We start from the raw sequence: 21,409 nt of genomic DNA, 5'->3' as shown, positions 1-21,409 counted from the left end.
CAATAACTTATCGGGTAAGCTACGTATAATCCTTACCTTCCATCCTACCCAAATTTCTTTGGATATGAGTTATAGAGAAATTGAATTGATAAAATTCTAGGGGTTTGACTCTTTTCCAATAGTAATAAAAAGGTTCTTGGGAGTTAAATTAGAGCTTTATGACTGGTTTAGAGTTGAGTGATAAAGCTTTGAACATGTATGCTCAATTTGGCTCTAATTTAATGAGATTTTAGGGTGAAAATCTTATTTAACTAAAATGAAACTAGTTGAGGTGATGTAAAGTGGTAATCAAGTAGTAATGGACCTAGAACGAATAAATTGAAAAGAATAGACAGCTAAATATAGCTATAAGTATTAATTATGTACTTTTGGTCAAATTAGACCAATTAAATAAATTGTGCCAATTGTGTTAGATTGGCATATCAAGCGTGTGAATTAGAAAAGGAAGCTTATGATGAGCTATAATGGTAGTTGAAATTCATGGGTAACCTTTCTAGTAATAGAAAGTTTGAGATAACTGAATAACTTTCTTTGTTTAACTGTATATTGTAACTGTATGTAAGTATGTCATCTAGTGCATGAAATTGTTTTAATCTCATAATGTTACATGAAAATGGCTTTTGATCAAATAAAAGTGAAAATATGTGATTTCATACTTCATACATATATATACATATAGATATATGCTTTGTATTGAGGATATACATATGAATATGGAACCTATGATTAGTTTGGAAAGCATGATCATAGGGGTGGGAGTTCATGTGTGTGGAGTATGGGAATAAGACCATATGGCATATTCTCCTTAGTGCCCGACGAGGTGCGGTATTAGAGAATTATAGCTCCTTAGTGTCTATTGAGGTGCAGTGTTGGAGACTTAGACTCCTCAGTGTCTATGTGATATGGTATTGGAGTTAATGATTTAACGTCATCCACTGACATTACCAAACACACAAAATACCAGACATGAAACACTATTATGATAATCGAGATTAGTTTAATCCAAAGACAAATGGTTATCATAACACATGGGTTTAAAGAATACTTGAGAAAAATAAGATCTTGAGAAAACCCTTTACAAAAGATCATTTGAGTTCAAACCATAGTTTAAAACCATGTAAATAAGACAACGGAAGCCTAAGAAATTCATCATGTGACAAAAATAGTGCTCAAAAAATATTTTTAGCCATATAGGCACAGTGTGCCGTGATGCAGTGCATCATCTGTTATGGTGGACTACATAGAGGGAAATGCCCTCACTCTGTGCCTCGTGTCGTGGCATGATGGATAGTGCTCCACAGCATATGACCATTGTCACGATAGCAAATTACTGTCATGACAACTCTCTAGGCCAACTTTCAAAGCGTGCCATTTCACCATCAAAGTTTGATTCATGCAATACAAGCATTCACATGAAGCTCTTGAAGCCACCTAACTATTTGCATTTGTCCCACAGCCAAACACTTAGTCAAATGAGATTTGAACACCCGAATCTAAAATGGGTCATTTTCTTTCAAAAACACTACCAAGGTGGCTAAACTCTTAAACCAAATACCAATAGCCGTGGAACCACTTGACCTAATTCAAATGGACTACAAACAACCTATTCAAGCATTTAAATTACAATCATAATAGTCTAAGTAAGAATTGGCCACCAAAACCCCATTTTCAACATAAATTTCACAAGGGGTAAAAATTTCTCATAAACAATCTAATGGCCAATCAAACACATAAATCAATACAAAACTAATAGTTCACTAATATCTCGACCTCTCATAACCATTATAACACAGATACAAAAAACCCAGGTCGAGATACCCATAGTCACAATAGAAATCATGCAAACCAAAAATAAATAAAAGGACTATATGACTGAGAGCTAATCCCCTCGATGCTTGATTGCACCTTCCTTTCCCTTACCCTTGTCGGAGCCTTCACCTATAAAATGTAACCACGGGGTGAGTCAAGAACTTAGTAACTAAATAATCTAATCAACTACTCATGTATGAGAACAGTTTGTATATATGTAAGTGGCATAGTAAATCATATAACATGTCTCATAAATCCACATATATGGTTATAAAAAGATATGCATGATCAACACACCACCTTATATACTCCTTATGTCTTTCGACTGAATCTATGGGCTAACAATTTGACAGGACTAGGTCCATATGACTAGACTAGCCTAAGCTCATCATTAGTCAGAGGCAGCCCCAACTAAGAGTGCTTTTACCCATTATGAACCACAGATTCCTCTTGTCTACAATTATTAGGGGTATTGATGCCTAATCTATCACTTATAGTACTGAGAATCCCAAACAATATAATATTGAGCACTAAGGCTCCATGGTACTAGCATTCCATATAGATTTCCAAACAATGTCTCAACAATACACTAGGGTGAACTCCCACCCTCTCATAATGGTTATGCCAAACATACTTAATACATCCAACACATATCCATAACGTATCATTTATCATAATTTCTCATTTCTACTTAAACCATACATTTCATAAGTAATTATACATAAAATAGCATTTAGCTTTTTAAATACTAAAACTTTAAAACAACTCTTCATTCTACTTCACATAACTTCAAAATTATAATTTCATATTATTACTAGGCTAATATCAAACCAAAACATTACTTTTAAAACTACCCACCACTATCCAAACACACAAAAAAAGAGATTTTACAATTTTGTTACCTCAATCCTCTTATCACTAAAAGGGTTACCGTGGTCTACCAATGGCTCCACATGCATCTACTAGCACCATAATACTTGATCAAAGGTTAATCTATACAATTAAACTCTTAATTGTCAAATCCTTTCACTAATCACCCCATTTAATAGTACAACTAAGGGTATCTATTATTCTTAAAACCATAATTTAGCCTCAACAATTCTTCTGACACACTACATTAACCCTATTTAACATCCCAACACGTAAACAACACCATTACATTATCCACATTGCTCTTAGCCATCTAATTTCTACATAGGGTTTGTCTAAACCCTAACCAACAACTCTAAATCTTTATAAAATCCATAAATATAGGTTTATAAGCTTGATTTAACTCTCCAAGATCTTAACTAAGGCAATAGGTTTCAGCCATTACCTAAGAAAACATGAAATCAAAGCCCCAAAATCCCTAAATCATTATAAAAACTTGCATAAAGGGAGAGGGAGAAGTGTAGGAAGCTTATCCAAAGCTAAATATTGCTCTAAATTCTTCTAAAGTAGTCCTAAGGTCATGCCCTAGCAGACCACAAGCTCCTTTCATCGCTCCTCTTGCGTTCACCCTTTTCTCTTTTCTAATTTTTAGTCTGGTTCACGAATTTGATAAGTGTAAATTTTGCATATGCGCCATGGTGCATTGATGCATTCGCCATAATGCATGGCACAAAGATCCCTACCACAAATTTAAACTTCCCTCCATACCATGGCCACCTCAAACATTGACCTAGCCTTCTTCTAAGGCTATCCAAGGATCCAAAAACTATATTAGTTTCCTATAAATGTCATTAATCAATAATTTATCTAATTGACCAAAATACCCTTAAAGACACTAATAATTCCCATATTGGAAACTTAAGATATTACAAACGATACCCCATTGTGTGTATTGAGGGAAACCATAGTCTGAAAGTAAGATAGAACACCTTTGGATGGGTGATTCTATCACTAAAGGTGAGCTCAGGGCTAATAAGAGTATACATTAGTTTAAAACGAGCCTATTGTTTTGTGTCGGGGGTGATTTGGATGTTCGGTTAGTAGTGATCATGCTATATGTTGTATATGTGGAAAAGTACTGATTATAGTGATAAAAGAAGTGAATTGACACATATTGTTGTGATTTGAAATGAAATACGTGATATGTGCTATGTTAAAAGATATATTATATTTTACTTTAATATGGTTGCGTGTAATAGTTAGTAGTAGTGAGTTATTCTATTACTAAAATTTTTATCTTGCCATCATGGTTATATTTTTTCATAAGAAAGTAGTGATCAGGAAAAAGAGTTTGGATTGGCATAGTGGTGCTGTGGTCATTCAAAAGCTTTGAGTTTGTGTAATGAACTAATTTAGTATGAATATTGTGTAAATTAGTTGCCATAGGAGATTACATGCATGTTTGAGTTGTGTTTGGTTGAAATTATAGAGATATGTAGTGATAATGGTGAATCTTAGCCTATATGTGAAAATTATGATGAAATGAGTAATTTAGGACTAAGATTAGGTTGTGATTATGCTATAAATGTTTGAGTAGTAAATTTATGGTGGAATCGTTGTGAAAATGGCCAAGGTGTTAAATTATATCAAGTTATGCCAAATTTATGAAATGTGAAAATTGGCTGTTAAAGGGTCAAATTTTAGTATACATATATACATGTGATGAAATGTGGTTAATCAAGTGTGTTAGATCTTTTGGACTTGGTTCAAGGCCTTGAATGGTCTAATGAGACAATGGGGTTGATTTGAGCGCTCGAGTGCGTGAAATTTTTATAAAAAATGACTTTTTAGACCTAAGTGTCTAAATTTTGATCAGACCTTTAAATCATATCCAAACTTATCTCATTAGCTAGCTTATAAGATAAACTTGATGTGGGTGCTTGAATTACTCCAATTGGATGTTGAATGTAAAAATTGTACATGTTAAAAGTTTGTCATTTTTGCTATCAAATGATAGCAGAAAATTCAAGACTAGCACGATGCAGTGCATGGTGTCTCACACCATGGTGCATAACACAAAAATTTTAGGTGTATGGCTCTGTACCACATGCCACGGTACATGTATTACATACTGTGGCGCATGGCCTTAATTTGATCTAATTTTGTAATTTTTAATATATGCAATTGGTGTTATGAAAGCATGTGACTTGCTTCCGCTGTGTATTTCTATGATGTGATATGATTTCAATAATTTTACAAAAATGAGTCTTTAGTCCAGGCTTTTCAAACATAGGTTTTGATTACCAATTGTTGTGGTTAGTATGGTGATTTGGTTAATCTTCTTCAGTATAGAGTGGGTAGAGGAGGAGGTTACAACATACACTTGCTTGATTGGCATCTAGGCCTACCCATGTACCTACCACTATTGTACCCTAAGCGAGATGCAGAATCATACACACAAGCAAGTTTTCAACCACAAAACATATACACATTCACATATTTACATTCACATACACTTATGCATCCTAGTTGGTAATCCAAATCTCTATCTATAACTTTATACATTCATTACATATAAGTGGTCATACCATTACTAATTGAGGTTACTCTTTTCTCACTTCCTTTCCCGGCCTTCTCGTGCTCTCTTTACTTGTATACAAAGGTAATGAAGTGAGACATATGTCCCAATAACTTGGATAAATCCCAAATATTGGTTAGTAAGTAAAATCATAAACAAGAGATAAAGTAATATCATTTTATAAAATAATAAAGCATGCATTCATAAGATATCTTTCACAATGATAATATGGTCATGCACTCCCAGCTCTCCCTAGCGAAGCAAGCTCTATGCTTGAACCAGAACTTCTAACCTTACACAAAACAGGGCCCACCAAACCTTTGTCTCAGGCTAGGTATCCTCATCGTGTATAGGTGATCTCTTGAGTCCCACTCACTCGCATGCTTATTCCTTTCATAATATCGCTACTCTATCAATTCATAAATCATAATATATGTAGCTATACAAAAAACTTGTAAACAATTTCACAAACAAACAAGTATAAGTGTTACTCCAGTTACCTTTCTACACTTCTTATGTAACATCCTGGATTTCAACCTTAAAAAGCTAGTTGCTAATTAAGGGTAAATTAGTAATTAATGAATTGATAATGGTTTTGATGTTGAGTTGATATTTTGTATTAGCTGGTTGTTGTGTTGAGAGGATTAAAAGGTAGAATGGTAAGTTAAGATGAAATGTGCAAGCACAAGTAAGATTGACCTCATTGTGCCATACACCACGATGAAAGCTGTAAAGTCGCAACTCAATCCGAATTTTACCATTCCCAATCACACAATCAATGAACATAATTACAATAATATTAGAGTAATAGCTCTTTATTTATTTTCAAATCATAGGATCTTAACTTTATAGAACATTTATTCAAATAAGAGGGCTAGCGGAGGTGCAAACACAGTCAAACGACTTAATTAGACATAACTTCTCAACCTTGAAAAAGGGCCATGCGCTACAGCATGTACCACATGCACCGCAGCATATTGTACAAAGTAATAAACTTTATTTTTGTCTGTGACATGTGCTGCTGTAGACACATCATGCGACGCAACCCATATGATAGCAATTTTTGTTGTCATATGATAGCTTGGAAGATGAACTTTCGCCACGCACCATTTTCACATCTAACATCCAGTTGGAGTGATTAAAGCACCCATATGAAGCTTACAACATATACTAGCTAATGGAACAAGTTTGAACTCGATTTGATGGTCTGATCTAAAATTAGACACTCGAGTACAAAAAGCCACTTTTCTTTCAAAAACTTGCACCCTAAGTGCTCAATTCTCATTCCTTATCCTCTTAAACCACTTTGAGCCTTAAACTAAGTCTAAAAAAACCATTTACACCTAATTGACACCTCATACCACAAATATCACATCAATATCCCATTTTAGCCTCTCAATGCCACATTATACAATTGTGGACTTATATGAGGAAAATATATACAATACTTATTCACATACATAACTAGACTTGTTCTACTTTCAACCCTTTGACTCTTACATATGGGGCTTCACCTCACTATATGGTCGAGAATCACAACATACTCAACTCTTCCAAATAGGGCTCCACCTTATCATTAATGTCAAGTTCTCATATAACAATATAATTCACAATCAATACATAATCATCACATAAATATAAGTGGAACAAGTTACATAATAACATAGACTTGCTTGAATAGCACCTAGGCCTACCCACGTACCCTTTATTAGGGAATCCTCGACGAGATGTAACATCATATACATATATACAAGCAAGTTTAACATTACAATTCAATACATGATCATTTATGCATCTTAGTTGGCAACTCAAACTCTAACAACACCTTATACATTCATTTTTCTCAAAGGTAGTCATACCACTATTAAGTGAAGCTACTCTTTCCTTGCTTCCTTTCCTAGCCTTCTCATGCTCTCTTCACCTATGTTCAAAAGTAATGGAATGAGACATACATCCTAATAACTCAAAGGTAACCTCAATTACTAGTTAGCAAGTCATAAACAAACGATAAAGTAGCATTTGTAACAGTAAAAGAAATATCATATGCGTATACAGTAATTCATTCTTATCAATCTCACTATGCTCATGTAATGCATTCTTAGTTCCACCTAATGGAGTAATATTTACAGAGTAGGATTTTCAGTCACAAGGAACAGGGCCCACCATACTAATGCTTAGACTAGGTAATCCTCTTCACGTATGGGTCTCCTAGGTTTGTCATTGTAAAGTTAGACTCTATGCTTTAGACCATCAGGACTTCCTAGCCTTATATAGAGTAGGACCATGCCCCTTACCCTACTCTAAGGTAACCTCGTGGATCATTCCATATCCTAGGTCTGTCGTGGCAAAGTTAAGCTCTACTCTCTGGATCATTAGGATTCTTCTCCTAAGTCCATCATGGTAGAGTTAAGCTTTATACTCAAGATCATCAGACTTCCTAGACCTCCTCATAGTAGGGCCGCATCCCCCTATCATAATCTAAGGTATACTCATGGATGCTGTGCATGTCAATGCATATGCCACGTGAAATTCATTTCAATTAATACTCATACATCCGCATGCATATTCTTTCACAATATTATTACTCATCAGTTCACAACATAATACATGTAGTTATATTAAAATACTTGCAAATAATTTCATAAACAAACAAGTAAAAGTGTTACTTCAGTTACCTTTAATCTTTATTACTAAGGGTTGCCAATCATACTAAGCTCCCAAAGGACTAGATTCTCACAAGCAACTTCACAAGTACTCAATCTACATAACACAATATCCCTCAATCAATTCTCAACACTTCACATAAGCACTAATTTAGCTAAACCAAATCCCTTAACACACAAAATGATTCCATTAACACCTTTTGAATCCATATGTCTATTATTTATAGTCATTAGCCTTATAAGCTACTCAAACAATCATAACAACCTCCTAACATATTCATTCACCCAATTTCACCATTTGACCTAACTTTCTTAGGCTAAAAGAGCCTAAATCCTCATAGCTTAATCATTTAACTCTATACTAGTCATAAAACCTTAGTTTTATATTCAATAGCCCATTTTAAATATTTCTTTTAAATTACAACACCTCAAAACCCCTTAGTTTTATTTCTCAACTGATGAAACTCAATGAAAAAGGGGTAGAACTGAAGTTTAGGATTGTGTGATACTTACCCAACAAGTTATTAATTGAAGGAGACTCTAAACCTCAAATATGGCTTGCCTTAGTAGAGTTAATCTTTTCTTGCCCTCTAGATGCATTTCTAGCAATTCCTCTTCTAATTTCACGAGCTAATCACATCATTTTTAAGTAATCCTTAGATAATGCACCGTGGGGCATGCATCTTCCGTCATGGTGCATAGCACATTGAGTTCAATCTCTCTTATGCTCATGCATTATGTCCTGAGTTGTCTTTCTACCCTTCAATTCTATCAATATAACATCCAAACAATACAAAACATCAACTCAACACCCAAACCACAATCAATCTACTAATTACTAATTTGCCCGTAATTAGCAACTAGTTCTTGGGATTGAGATTTAGGATATTACAAAAACTGCATGCACCACGGTGCATTATGTAGAAATTACTTAAAGTTAATATGATAAGCTAGTAAAATTAGGAGAGAAAGTGGTAGAAAATGTGTTTAGAGAGGAGAAGAACTTCTTATCTGCTAGGGCAAATAATATCCAAATATTAGGAGTCTACTTCGGTTAGTGACTTGTTGAGTAAGTATCGCAAAGCCCTACACTTTATTTCTACCCCATTTTCATGGAATTTGATTGATTGAGAAATTAAATCAAGAAGTTTTGAGGTGTTATAATCTAAAAGGAAGGTTTAAAATGGGCTATCGAATATGGAACTAAGGTTCTGTGACTAGTTTGGAGTTAAATCATTAAGTTTTGAGAATTTAGACTCAAATGGCCTAGATAATTAGGTTGAAATGGTGAAATTGGGTGAATAAATGAGTTTGGAGGTTGTTATAGTCATTTGATATAAGGCTAATGACAATAGATAAATGACTTATGAATTCAAAAGATGTTAAATTGAATTTTTTTTTATGTGTTAATCGATTCAGTTTAGCTAAATCAATGCTTATACTAAGTGTTAAGTGTAATGCCTTCACTGATATTACCATACGCTCTACTACAAAATTACTAATTACTTCAAGTATTTTAGTTGAAAATATTGAGATCCTAATAAAATATTTTTAGAAAACATTTTATAATCATTTAGGTTATTTAACTCCATACACAATTACATACACAATGGAAGCAAAAAGAATTGGTGCATCAAAAGTCAAGAAAACATGTGCATCACTTAAAAATAAAGTGAAAATTTGCACCGCACACCGTAGCTTGTGCCACATGTACCACCGCTCGTGCCACATGTGCTACGGCATGTGGAATAGAGGCCACAATCACATGCTTTGTTCTATGCACTGTGGCATACGAGTACATGTGCCATAGAGCACACACCTGAATTTCCTATCAAATGGCAGTTTCTGATATGAAATTCAGATACGTGCTATTTTCACATATGAAGCCCGATTGGAATGGTTCAAGTGCCCACACGAAGCTTATTTTGGAGTCTAACTAATGACAGTAGTTTCATGCCAGTCTAATATTTCTATCAAAAATTAAACATTAAAGTACACTTTGACCATTTTCTATCAAAGTTTTGCCACTTAAGTGTCTCAATTTGAAATCAATTGTCATTAGCCACTTTTTGAGACTTGACCAAGTCTAAATTGACAAATATACCTAATTGACCATACACATGCACAATATAACACACATACACAAATTTGGCCTATAATTTGCTTATGTCACACTTTAGGCCAAAACCATATTTTTACTTTTCCAGTCTCATATATGGCCAACTCACTCCATTTAATCTCCACCCATTTCATATACACACATAATTACATCCATCGCCTTTCTAGTCATTTCCTCACTCACATACATATAAGGCTAGGGAGTTGAAAATCACAAAAGTATACCATAATCATAACTAATGCACATGTACAAATCCTATAGAAACTTATACATACTTTTGACTCATAATTCACAAATCATTACACCATATCTTACAAAGATTTAGGCCAGAGATGTCAGCTCAACCTATATCATTTCCCTTTGACCCACTAGTATTAGAACCTGAAAAATGTAAATAACCATAGGTGAGATAAAAATCTCAGTAACTAAATATAGCTCATTAAATGTCTATTTCCACTCTAAATTAACTGAAAACATTATATTATGTGCGCGCAGGCACACACACACACATAAGATATCAATACTAAATTATTTTTTTTACATATAAATCCCATTTTAAACACTTTTAAACCACAACATGATCAACTATCCACCAATTCTCTAAAGATCCTCGACGTGAAACCATAGGCTCTTCTGGTTCAACCACTTGTTGAGTCAAGCTTACTTTCGGTAGTAGAAACACCCGGCCAAAGGTAATCTAACCCACCTATAGACTATGGTTTTCCCTCTTCACACACTTATAATAGAGGTGTCGTTGACTCCTAACCGCATCCTAATGGGCACTAGGGAGTTGCCAGACTATCTTGATATCCCATGGTAACAGTCCCATAATATACTGTACTAAATTACACATGGTAACAGCCCATAAAATGCTGCACCGGATGTCCCATAGTGCCAGCCTGACCATATGGATTTTTCACTTATAAATCTCCATACACACACAACCCCATATATCCTGGGTGAACTCCCACCCCCTATGATTGTGCTCTTTCACAACTTTCACTACTTATACACTTTTCTATCATACATATATATTTTCACATTATATATATATATATCCATTAAAATCAATTACTTTTTAAATTAATTTCACAACACAAAGTTTATACTAAAACTCATAAACTTACAATTTAACATTTGACAATTTACTTCTACATAGTTATAATAGTTAATAAACATAATAAACTATATAGTTACCTCAACCCTTCTGTTCATGAGAAAGGATTACTCATGTAACTTTAACCTTATTCAAGCTCCTCTCTTATAATTTCTGCATCACACACTAGAATTTACACAGAGTTGGCATTTATAGTCAATTTCTCTATTGACCAAAAGTGTCAATTATCGCAATTAAAAACTTAATTGCTATCACATCTATATTTCACACTCGATTATGCATATCACCACTAATCATCCCTCATTTCATGCTTTAACATTGTCTAGCAATTTTTCTCTCACTACTCTCTCTCTAAATTAGGGCAATTCTTGCCTAAAGCTTTAAAACTTTATTGTTTTGTCTTTAACCAGTTACAAAGCACTAGTTTAACTCCAAAGAACCTTTTTATTACTATTGGGTAAGAAATCAACTTCTTAAAACTCTCGAATTCACTTTCTTGTTAGTTAAGACTAAGAGAAATTAGGGTAGATTTAGAGGTTAAGGCAATACGTAACTTACCTGATAAGTAACAAGTCAAAAACACCGTCCTTGCTCCTGATTTAGCTTGCTCTAGTACAACCTCAGCTCTTCTCCACACTAGAACTCTCTTCCCACATTTCTCCCTTTTTTTTTTCGAGCTGGACACGTCCCTATTGATCTAATTTTTGCTCCATATGTCGTGATACATCTACCACCCGTCGTGACGCGTGGTACAGTGACGAATATCTTCACTATGCTCACACGCTCTGTTTCAAGACCCTACTCTTTTACACATATCTATTCATATAACATCCCAATGAGTCAATATATCACTTCACTACTTAGAACTCTAATTCCTACACTAAATCACTTATTCATCCCTAATCAGTCATTAATACAGGATTAAAAGTTCAGGATGTTACATTGAGAATTGATTACGGAACAATGCATTATGTAGATTGAGCATGTGTGACATTTCTTGTAGGAATCTACACTCTTGGGGGTTCAATTTGATTGCTAACCCTTAGTAGTAAGGTTTAAAGCTAATTGGTGTCATCCTTTGACTTATTCACTTGTGAAATTTTTAACAAGTATTTTTGTATAACTATGTGCATTGTGTTATGAACTGATAGAGTAGTAGTATTGTGAAAGTATATGTATGTAAGTGCGTGAGTAATGTATGAAATGAATTTGATAAGACATATGTATAGACACGCGCATCGCATTTGCAAGTATACCTTAGACTATGATAGAGGGATGTGGCCCTACTCTAAGTAAGTCTAGAAAGTCCTAATAATCTAGAGCATAAAGCTTCACTCTACCAAGATAGACTTAGGACATCCTGATGATCTCGAGCATAAAGCTTGAATCCATCACAACAGACTTAGGATATGGAATGGTCCATGAGAAAACCCTAAACTAGGGTAGGGGTCATGGTCCTACTCTATGTAAGGCTAGAAAGTCTTGAAGATCTAGAGTGTAGAGCTTGACTTCGCTATGATTGACTTAGGAGACCACCCATATGCGAAAAGGATACTCAGTCAGAACAGAGGTATGGTAGGCCCTATTTCATGTGACTAGAAGTCCTAGTCTAAGTATAGAAATTGCTTTGCTAGGTGAAACTAGGAATGCATTAACATGAGCATATTGAGATTGATGAGAATAAATTCTTGTATATGCATATTGTATTGTTTTTTTAAAATAATAATACTTTATCTCTTATTTATAATTTTTCTTACTAATCGATAATTGGGGTTATATTCAAGTTACTAAGACGTATGTCTTACTCCGTTACTTTTGTACACAGGTAAAGAGAGTAAAGAAGGCTCGGAAAGGAAGTGAGAAAAGAGTAGCCTTACTTAGTAGTGGTATGACTACCAATTGTGTAGAATGAATAGATAATGTGTTGTTAGAGTTGAGTTTCCAACTAGGATACATATGTGTATGTGAATATGAAAATGTGCATGTGTATATGAATTATGAATGAAAACTTGCTTGTATACATATACAATGTTACATCTTATCAAGGGTGCTTCAATAATGGGTATATGGGTAGGCCTAGATTCTAATCAAGTAAGTGTATGACATTATGTAACTTATTCTACTTGTATATATGTGTTGAATGTGAAATTGATTGTAAATTGTGTATAGTACAAGAACTTGACACAAATGGTGAGGCAGAGCCCTATTTAGAAGAGTCGACTATATTTGTGATTCTCGACCATATAGTGAGGCAGAGCCTTATTTAAAAGAGTCAACTATATTTGTAATTCTTAACCATATGGTAAGGCAGAGCCCATATGTATGAGTCAAATGATGAAAAGTGGAAAAAGTATATGTATTTATGTTTATATATGGCATACCTCATATAAGTCTACAATTGTGTAATATGGCATTAAGAGGTCAATTTGAGTAAATGATGTGAGTGTCAATCAGGTGTATATAGTCCTTTTGAACTTAGTTCAAGGCCTAGAGTGGTCTAATGGGATAAGGAATAAGAATTGAGTACTTAGGGTGTGAGTTTTTGAAGAAAAAGTGACTTTTTACACCTAAGTATTTAATTTTGGATTGGACCGTCAAATTAAGTCCAAATGTCTTATTAGATAGAATCTGTTGTAAGTTTTATGTGACTACTTGAATCACTCCATTCACATGTCGGATGTGGAAATGGCGTGTGGCAAAATTTCATTAGTTGAACTATCATATGAAGTAAATTTTTCTATTATATGCGTTGTGGTGCATGGTGCGCCACACTGTGGTGTATGGCATAGATAAAAATAGGGCATGTTGTTTTATACCATATGCCGCGACGCATACTAGTACAAACACGTTGCATGGCACGTTTCATAGAAAAGTATTTGTGCCTTATTGAGTCTTGAATTATGTGTTTACATTTTTTTTAGTCCTCTTATTTGAACATATATTTTACAAAGTTAGGATCTCACATTTTGAAAATGAATTGAGGGCTATTACTCTGATATTATAGGAATGTTATTTAATGATTGTGTGTTTAAGAATGGTAAAGTTTGAATTGAGTAGGGACTTTACATCTTACTAAGGGTTTTAATCATATTAAGCTCCCAAGGATGTAGATTCTCATGAGCAACATCACAAATGCTTAATCTACATAATGTAATGTCCCTCAATCAATTCTCAGTACTTAGTATAGACATTGATTTGGCTAAACTGAATCTTTTAACATATGAAATAGTTTAATTAGTGCCTTTCAATTTCATAAAATTCATTATTTATAGTCATTAATCTTATAGGCCATTTAAATGATCAATACACCCTCCTAGCTAATTTTACCAATCAATTTTACCTTTTTTAACTTAGTCCTTTAGACTAATTTAAGCTTAAACCCTTAAGGTTCAACCATTAAACTTCAAACCAGTTGCAAAACCTTAGTTTTGCACTCTAAAGCCCTCTTTAAACCTTTTATTTGGATTTGAAGATTTTAAAACTTCTTGATTTAATTTCTCTATTAACCAAACGTAAAGAAAATAGGGTAGACATGTAGTATAAAACTGTATGATACTTACCCAACAAGTCATTGGCCAAAGCAAACTCCTAATCACGTGATAATTCAAGCCCTAATAGATCTAAACTTCCTCTCCTCTTTTGATGTGTTTTCTCAACTTCTCCTTTCTGTTTTCACGAGCTGAGACTTAGCTGTTAAGTAAAATTATGTGCTATACGCCACGGGCGCATGCAGCACATGTCATGGTGCATGGCACAATAAGACAATTCTCACTATTAATGCATGTTATGTCCTGAATTGCCATTCTACCCAATCATATAACTATACCAACCAACCAACATCATACATTAGTCTAACACCCAAAACCATAATCAATCCACAAATTACTAATTTTTTCCTAATTAGCAACTAGTTTCTTGGATTAAAATTCAGAATGTTATAGTTTTAAATAATTTACATGTATTAAAATATATTTTTGTTATTGATTACTTTTGTTAATTAAGTTATTTTAGCTCTTGAAGTCACAACATTTGCTTTTCAAATTGATGAAAATCCTTTTACAAGTTCTAGTAGTAGTTCTTTATTTGATAAAGCTAACTATAAAAATTGATGAACAGTTTATGACATATTAGTTATGAATTGTCATATTTAGAAGGATTAATGCTTTGTTATGTTACATGCGAGTTTGATATTGAGAAGAAAAATAATATTTTGAAAGTGATGATTTTCTCACATGTCTGAAAGTTGACTTAAAAAGAAACTTTATTTAGAACACTAGTTGCTAACAGCAATCCTGTTAACCCTTAGTGGGCTATGATCAATGACTAGCTAGTTTAATTTTTATGAGTTCTGTTCTCACATCTGTTGTTCGCGGTCTCATATTTTTGTTTGTTTTATAGCTTTAACCATGTCTGGTTAGTTACCCTCATAGACTGTGTGTCCACATCTGTCTTCATGGCATAAGCTGCATTTGATTAATTACTCTCGTGGACTGTGTATCCACATTTGTTACATGTTTTGGTGAGTCCCTATAATTATGATTTAAATTATTTGGTGACTTTAGATTTGATATTTTGATTGAAACATTATATTATAGAATTTTTGGGAGGTCCTATTTATAAGAAAGGTTGTGCCAAAATTTTTACAAAAATATTGAGGCTTTTATTATAGGTGAACATTATTAAAGGCAAACAAAATTTCAATATAAATCCAATTATGTTTTAGAAATAAGTATTAAATATTATATTAAAGTTTCCTTGACTACAGCTTAAGATATGTATGTTTATGCATATATCTCGTACTAGTCATGTCTAATTTTTGGGGTGTAACAACTAGTGACCATATGTGTAGCAATGAGAGCTAAACCAAGCTTACCAAAATTCCTCAAGATATCAAGTATATACTTAGTTTGACTCACATGAAAACTAGAATTTATTCTAAAAATGTCAATATCTAGAAAAGAATGAATAGAGTTGAAATCCTTGAGTGAGAAAAGATTGTTCAATTTTTTAATAAAGGATTTGAAATAATTGGAACTAATGCAAGTAACCAAAATATCATCTGCATATATGAGAATGAAAATAGTCAATCCACCAATCCTAAGCATGAAAAGAGACATATCACTTCTAGAATTTTGAAAACCGTATTGTAAAAGAGTCAATCATAAGTGTTCATACTAGGAGCAAGGTATAACATCCTGATTTTCTAATCTCGTCACTAGTTGCTAGTTAGGGATAAATTGATAATTAGTAAATGATTAGAATTTTGGATGAAAGTTTGATGTTCTGACTCATTGGGATGAGTAATAGACAGATACAAGTGGAAGAATTGTGTCTCAAAATGGAGCGTGTGAGCATAGTGAAGATTTTTCTCATTGTGCCATGCATCGTGCACAAGCTGCTTGCGCTGCAGCACATGGTACAAAAAATGACATGATAAGTCAAGATCAACTAGTAAAATAGAGAGAAAAGGGAAAGGACATGCAAAGGGAGAGGAAAATAAAGGTTTGGCTATTAGGGCAAAGGTTCTTCGAGTATTAGAAGGCATTTTTGATGGTAACTTATCAAATAAGCTTTGTACAGCCCTTAACTCCAATTTTACTATAATTTCTTAGTATGAGTTATAGAAAAATTGAATCAGGGAAATTTAAGGGGTTAGTTTCTTACCTTTTAGTAACAAAAAGGTTCTCGAAAGTTAAATTAAGGCTTTACAACTAACTTGGGATTGAACAACAAAGTTTTGAATCCGTAGGCTTAAGTTAGCCCTAAATCAATGGTAAAAAAGGGTGCAAATTGAGTAGAAGTAAAATAAGATCACTAGAAGTAACAGAAAGCAACAATGAGTGGTGATGGACCTAACTTAGCTAAGTAGAAATGAATAGGTAGATGAATGTTGTAACACTTGCCTTGAGTGTTATCCAAAAATCACATAATTCAAACAAACTAAGTGTGGTTAAGGAGTTGATCCTCTAACCAACTTAAGAAATAAATCATTTAAAACCTTAAAAATAATTATAGGTTCTACCTATAGCGCACGGAAGCAAGTTAGACGAAAATAGAATAAAAAGATGCTGTCATGACAGTAATTTATTGCTGTCATGACAGCCCTCCTGGGCCAACTTCCAGGAGGCGGTGTTCCGTCATTCGACCTCCGATTGAAGTGATTTTAAAGCTCACACGTCACATTCAAAGGGTACTATAAGTGTACCAAATTTTAAAAAGATCCAACGGTTGGATTAAAAATTAGACATGTTAAAAGATTGACTATTTTTGCTGTCATGACAGCTAGAAAGCTGTTATGACAGCACTTCCGGACCAACTTCCGGAGTGCACCATTTCATCATCTGACCTCCGATTGGAGTGATTCCAAAGCCCACATGTCACTTTTAAAGAATACTATTAGCATACTGAATTTTGAAAAGATCCAACGGACGGATTAAATTTTGTGTAGGTTACAAAATCAACACTGTAGCCGTCATGACAGCAATTTAATGCTGTCATGACAGCACCTCCAGACCAAATTCCGAAGTGCGTCGTTTCTCCGTCCGATATCCGATCGACGTGATTCCAAAGCCCACACGAAGCTTATAAAAGGTTTTACTTGTGACCAAAATTTTAGAGAAATCCAACGGTCGGATTAAGATTTGGACACCCGGATGCAAAAGTGCAGCTTTTTGGTAAAAACCATTTTCAAAATTGTCCAAATCCCATCCTAATGGTCACAAACCTGTGGAAACACTTTGGACACGTCAAATAAGATTAAAAACACTTGATAGAACATTCAAATGATGGAAAACCCCCATACATCAAAATTTGACCACCCGGGTGCCATTTCCTAAAATGGACCCTAAACCCCCAAAATGCACAAATCATACAAGAGTGGTCACAAATCAATCCAAATACCATGTATTTATATAAATACATATGCTAAACATTTTCACTTGGCTCAGAGCTCTTTGTGGGGCCCACGCACCCACTCTCTCTATCCAAGCTGTATGTTTTCCCATAGCACACCATTTGCAATGTAACCACTTTGCATTTGCTTATAAAATCACATATATATCAAAATAAAGATCTGCTTGTAATAGAAACTTGGTCTACTAAGTAAATCCATCAAAACCACACACCATAACCAAGTTTCCTAGCCACAAGTCTGCAAACAGACAAAAATTCATACACAAGCACACAATCCACACATATTCACACACACACACATAATCATATCCTACTGGCACCCTAATCTTAAATACATTACAATATATTTGCTCAAAAGAAAGGGGTTGCAGTTCTTTACAAATCACAAGCAAACCCCTAGCTTTGCTCTTTTCCCCGTCCACCACTGGATCCTTCGCCTGGACCTAGAATATTGAAAAGAAAGGGGTGAGACAACCACAGTCTCAGTAACAGTGAAATCTATATTGATTATTACAAAGTAAGCCATAATTAAATAAATGAATAATAAATTCAACATAGTATATAATTTAGCCATTTAAAATGCATGAATGCATGACCTAGGCCGGTATGGCCTTTCATGACCAACAGAATGCCCCCTGGCACTCTTTAACTCGCAGGTAAACCTTATACCTACTTGTACCTCCACAGGCACAAAACATAATCTAAGGCATGATCTAATCCACCGAACCGCCTATGCCCCTTCGACGTGAATCCTGAGCAGTCAAAGCTAACTCCCTCCCAGAGCCAGCCCGACTTACTCTCCATGTGAGGGCTACCTTGGCCTAGGCACTCAACCTCACACTTCATATGTCGGATTCCCTCCCCCACTGAGAGGTGTCGAACACTCAATACACTAACCACTTTAGTGCACTGAGCCCACAATACGTAAGACAACACTGAGTACTGACAGTGTGCCATAGAATATCAAAAATCCACACCTTCTCATTGGTGAACTCCCACCGAGATCATGCCTTTTACTCTTGTCTACCTTTCCTGAGTATTGACCATTCAACACTCTAAAGTAGTATAATATTTATAAATCTCATTTCCATAAAAACATTGTTATTAAACAATTAGAAAACATATTTGCACTATAATCAAAGTAGTACCCCATAACCCCTTATAAAGCACATTTAATCTTTTAAAACATGTAATGCATGATAACTAGTAATATTTATTCAAAAATAGCTAAAACAAAGTAATAAGAAATATAAATTCCCCTGTTACCTCAACCCTTTGGTACTAAAAGAGTTCCCCTTGTACAAAATAGGGCTCGGCTTGTTCCTTACTTCTCAATAAGTTCCACCAACAATTTTCTACAACATATAAGTGATCCACATCACTTATCATGACAAATAGTATTAATGAAGACTATAACTTATACCACACAACTTAGGTCAATGAGTCATAATTCACCCTAATAGTCCATATATTAAACCAACCATTCACATAGTATCACTTAACCACCAAAACCATTTATTAGCCATCACTAGGCTAATTTTCACTTTATATAATTTTTTTAATCAATTAAAAACCTTTACTTAGTGCCACCAACTTTCACCATTAGCCCTTATAATGAAAACCAAACCTTAATTTAAATCTTATTGGGCTCAAATAGCAAAATTATAACTAAATCAATAGGCTTAAACCATTGAGGAGCAAAAACCCAATTTCTCAAGGTTTATTTTGTGCCCAAAACACCTCTTTTCATCTAATTATTCACTCAAAACATTAGATCACTATATAAAAACTCAAAACATGCTCCCTAGAATCCAAAGAAACAAAAGCTTACAAGAATAAAGCCTTTGGGATCAAAATCCAAAAATTTCCTCTTCCAAAAATTGAAGAAAATCAAGAGAAAGAGAAGAGGATTGAAGTAGGGAGTTTACCTATCGTGTAGCCGAGCTCGCAACGATCGCAAAGACTCCTAGATCCAAGCCTAACTCCCTCCCTTTCTCTTCTCTTCTTCCTCTCTCTCTCTCTCCCGTTTGTGCGTTTGCTTCCTTTCTCATTTTCTCTGCGTTTCTGCATCAGTTTGCTCCTTAAAATGCTGGTCAAAAATTTTAGGGAAAATTACAAGAAAGGGCCCAACATTTTTTATTATTGCACAAAAGCCCGGGTCAACTTTGATAATTTTTTCCATAGTTAAAAATCAAATAAAACCAAACTTTTGCTTAGTAAAATTCGAACTCTGGGCCTCTATTAAATTATTCTAAATTTTAATTTAATTATAGATATTTTATTTTATTTTTGTTTATTTTTTTTAAATAAATTTGAGTCTTAAAATTTTTAGAATGTTACAAATGTTGTTTAAGGTAGTAATTAAGTACTTTTGGTTAATTGAAATAATTGATTAGCAACGCCAATTGTAAGGTCATTCTTACTTATTCACAATTAACTCCACAAAATTAAGGTAATCACAAGAATAACCCAAATGAATTACTAAGTTTGTAAAATTTTTATAAATGAGATCCTATGTTTTCAAAACTTAAAATGCTATAAAATTATTTTAAAAAATAAAATCAGAGAAAAACATACATATGGAAGCATGGACATCATACAAGATAAAATCAAACTAGGGTTAAAATAGTAAAAAAAAATAATTCTAACACAATTATACTATAGCATAAAATTTTATGCGACATCATAAACAACAAAATCCATGACAACAGTAAAAAGCTGTCATGGCAGACTTCCTACCCGAACTTCCAACATGTACCAAATCTTTGTTTGACGTTCAATTGAGGTGATTTTGGTGTCCACAGAAGCTCATTCAATAAACTAGCTAATGGCACTAATCTTATTTACAAATTCTATCATATCAAAAAGTTGGATACTCAAAATCAAATCTAGTACTTTCTCAAATTTCTCAACTTTCAATGTGTCCAAAACCCAATTAAAATGCTATTAGCCCACACAACCACCTAAACCATACTCAAGGGACTTAAGATGACTTATGCAATACACAACAATACATATATATACTGCAGATCATATTTTCACTTCTCAACCCCAATTTCATCAAAAGTGAAGAGGGAGGTCATCATTATTCAAATTATCCAATTACACATTTAAAACCCCAACATAGCCTTAAACATACTTACACAGCATTTTAGCCTTGAAGAAGCATGTTTAACTCATACAAACTGACTAAGGGCATTAAACACCAACTAACAATCATATATGAATGCAATAGTTTAAATAGTCAATATATTTATCCTAGTTGGCAATATCGTAATAATTATACATTAGTTAAAAGTATTTGAGGCATTATAGTAGGAAATCCAATTCCTAAACCTCAT

This window comes from Prosopis cineraria, unplaced genomic scaffold, assembly GCF_029017545.1.
Source record: "Prosopis cineraria cultivar Desert tree isolate PC_DT_omini unplaced genomic scaffold, ASM2901754v1 PC1, whole genome shotgun sequence".
NCBI classification, from domain to species: domain Eukaryota; kingdom Viridiplantae; phylum Streptophyta; class Magnoliopsida; order Fabales; family Fabaceae; genus Prosopis; species Prosopis cineraria.
Note: the sequence above shows the minus strand (reverse complement) of the source record.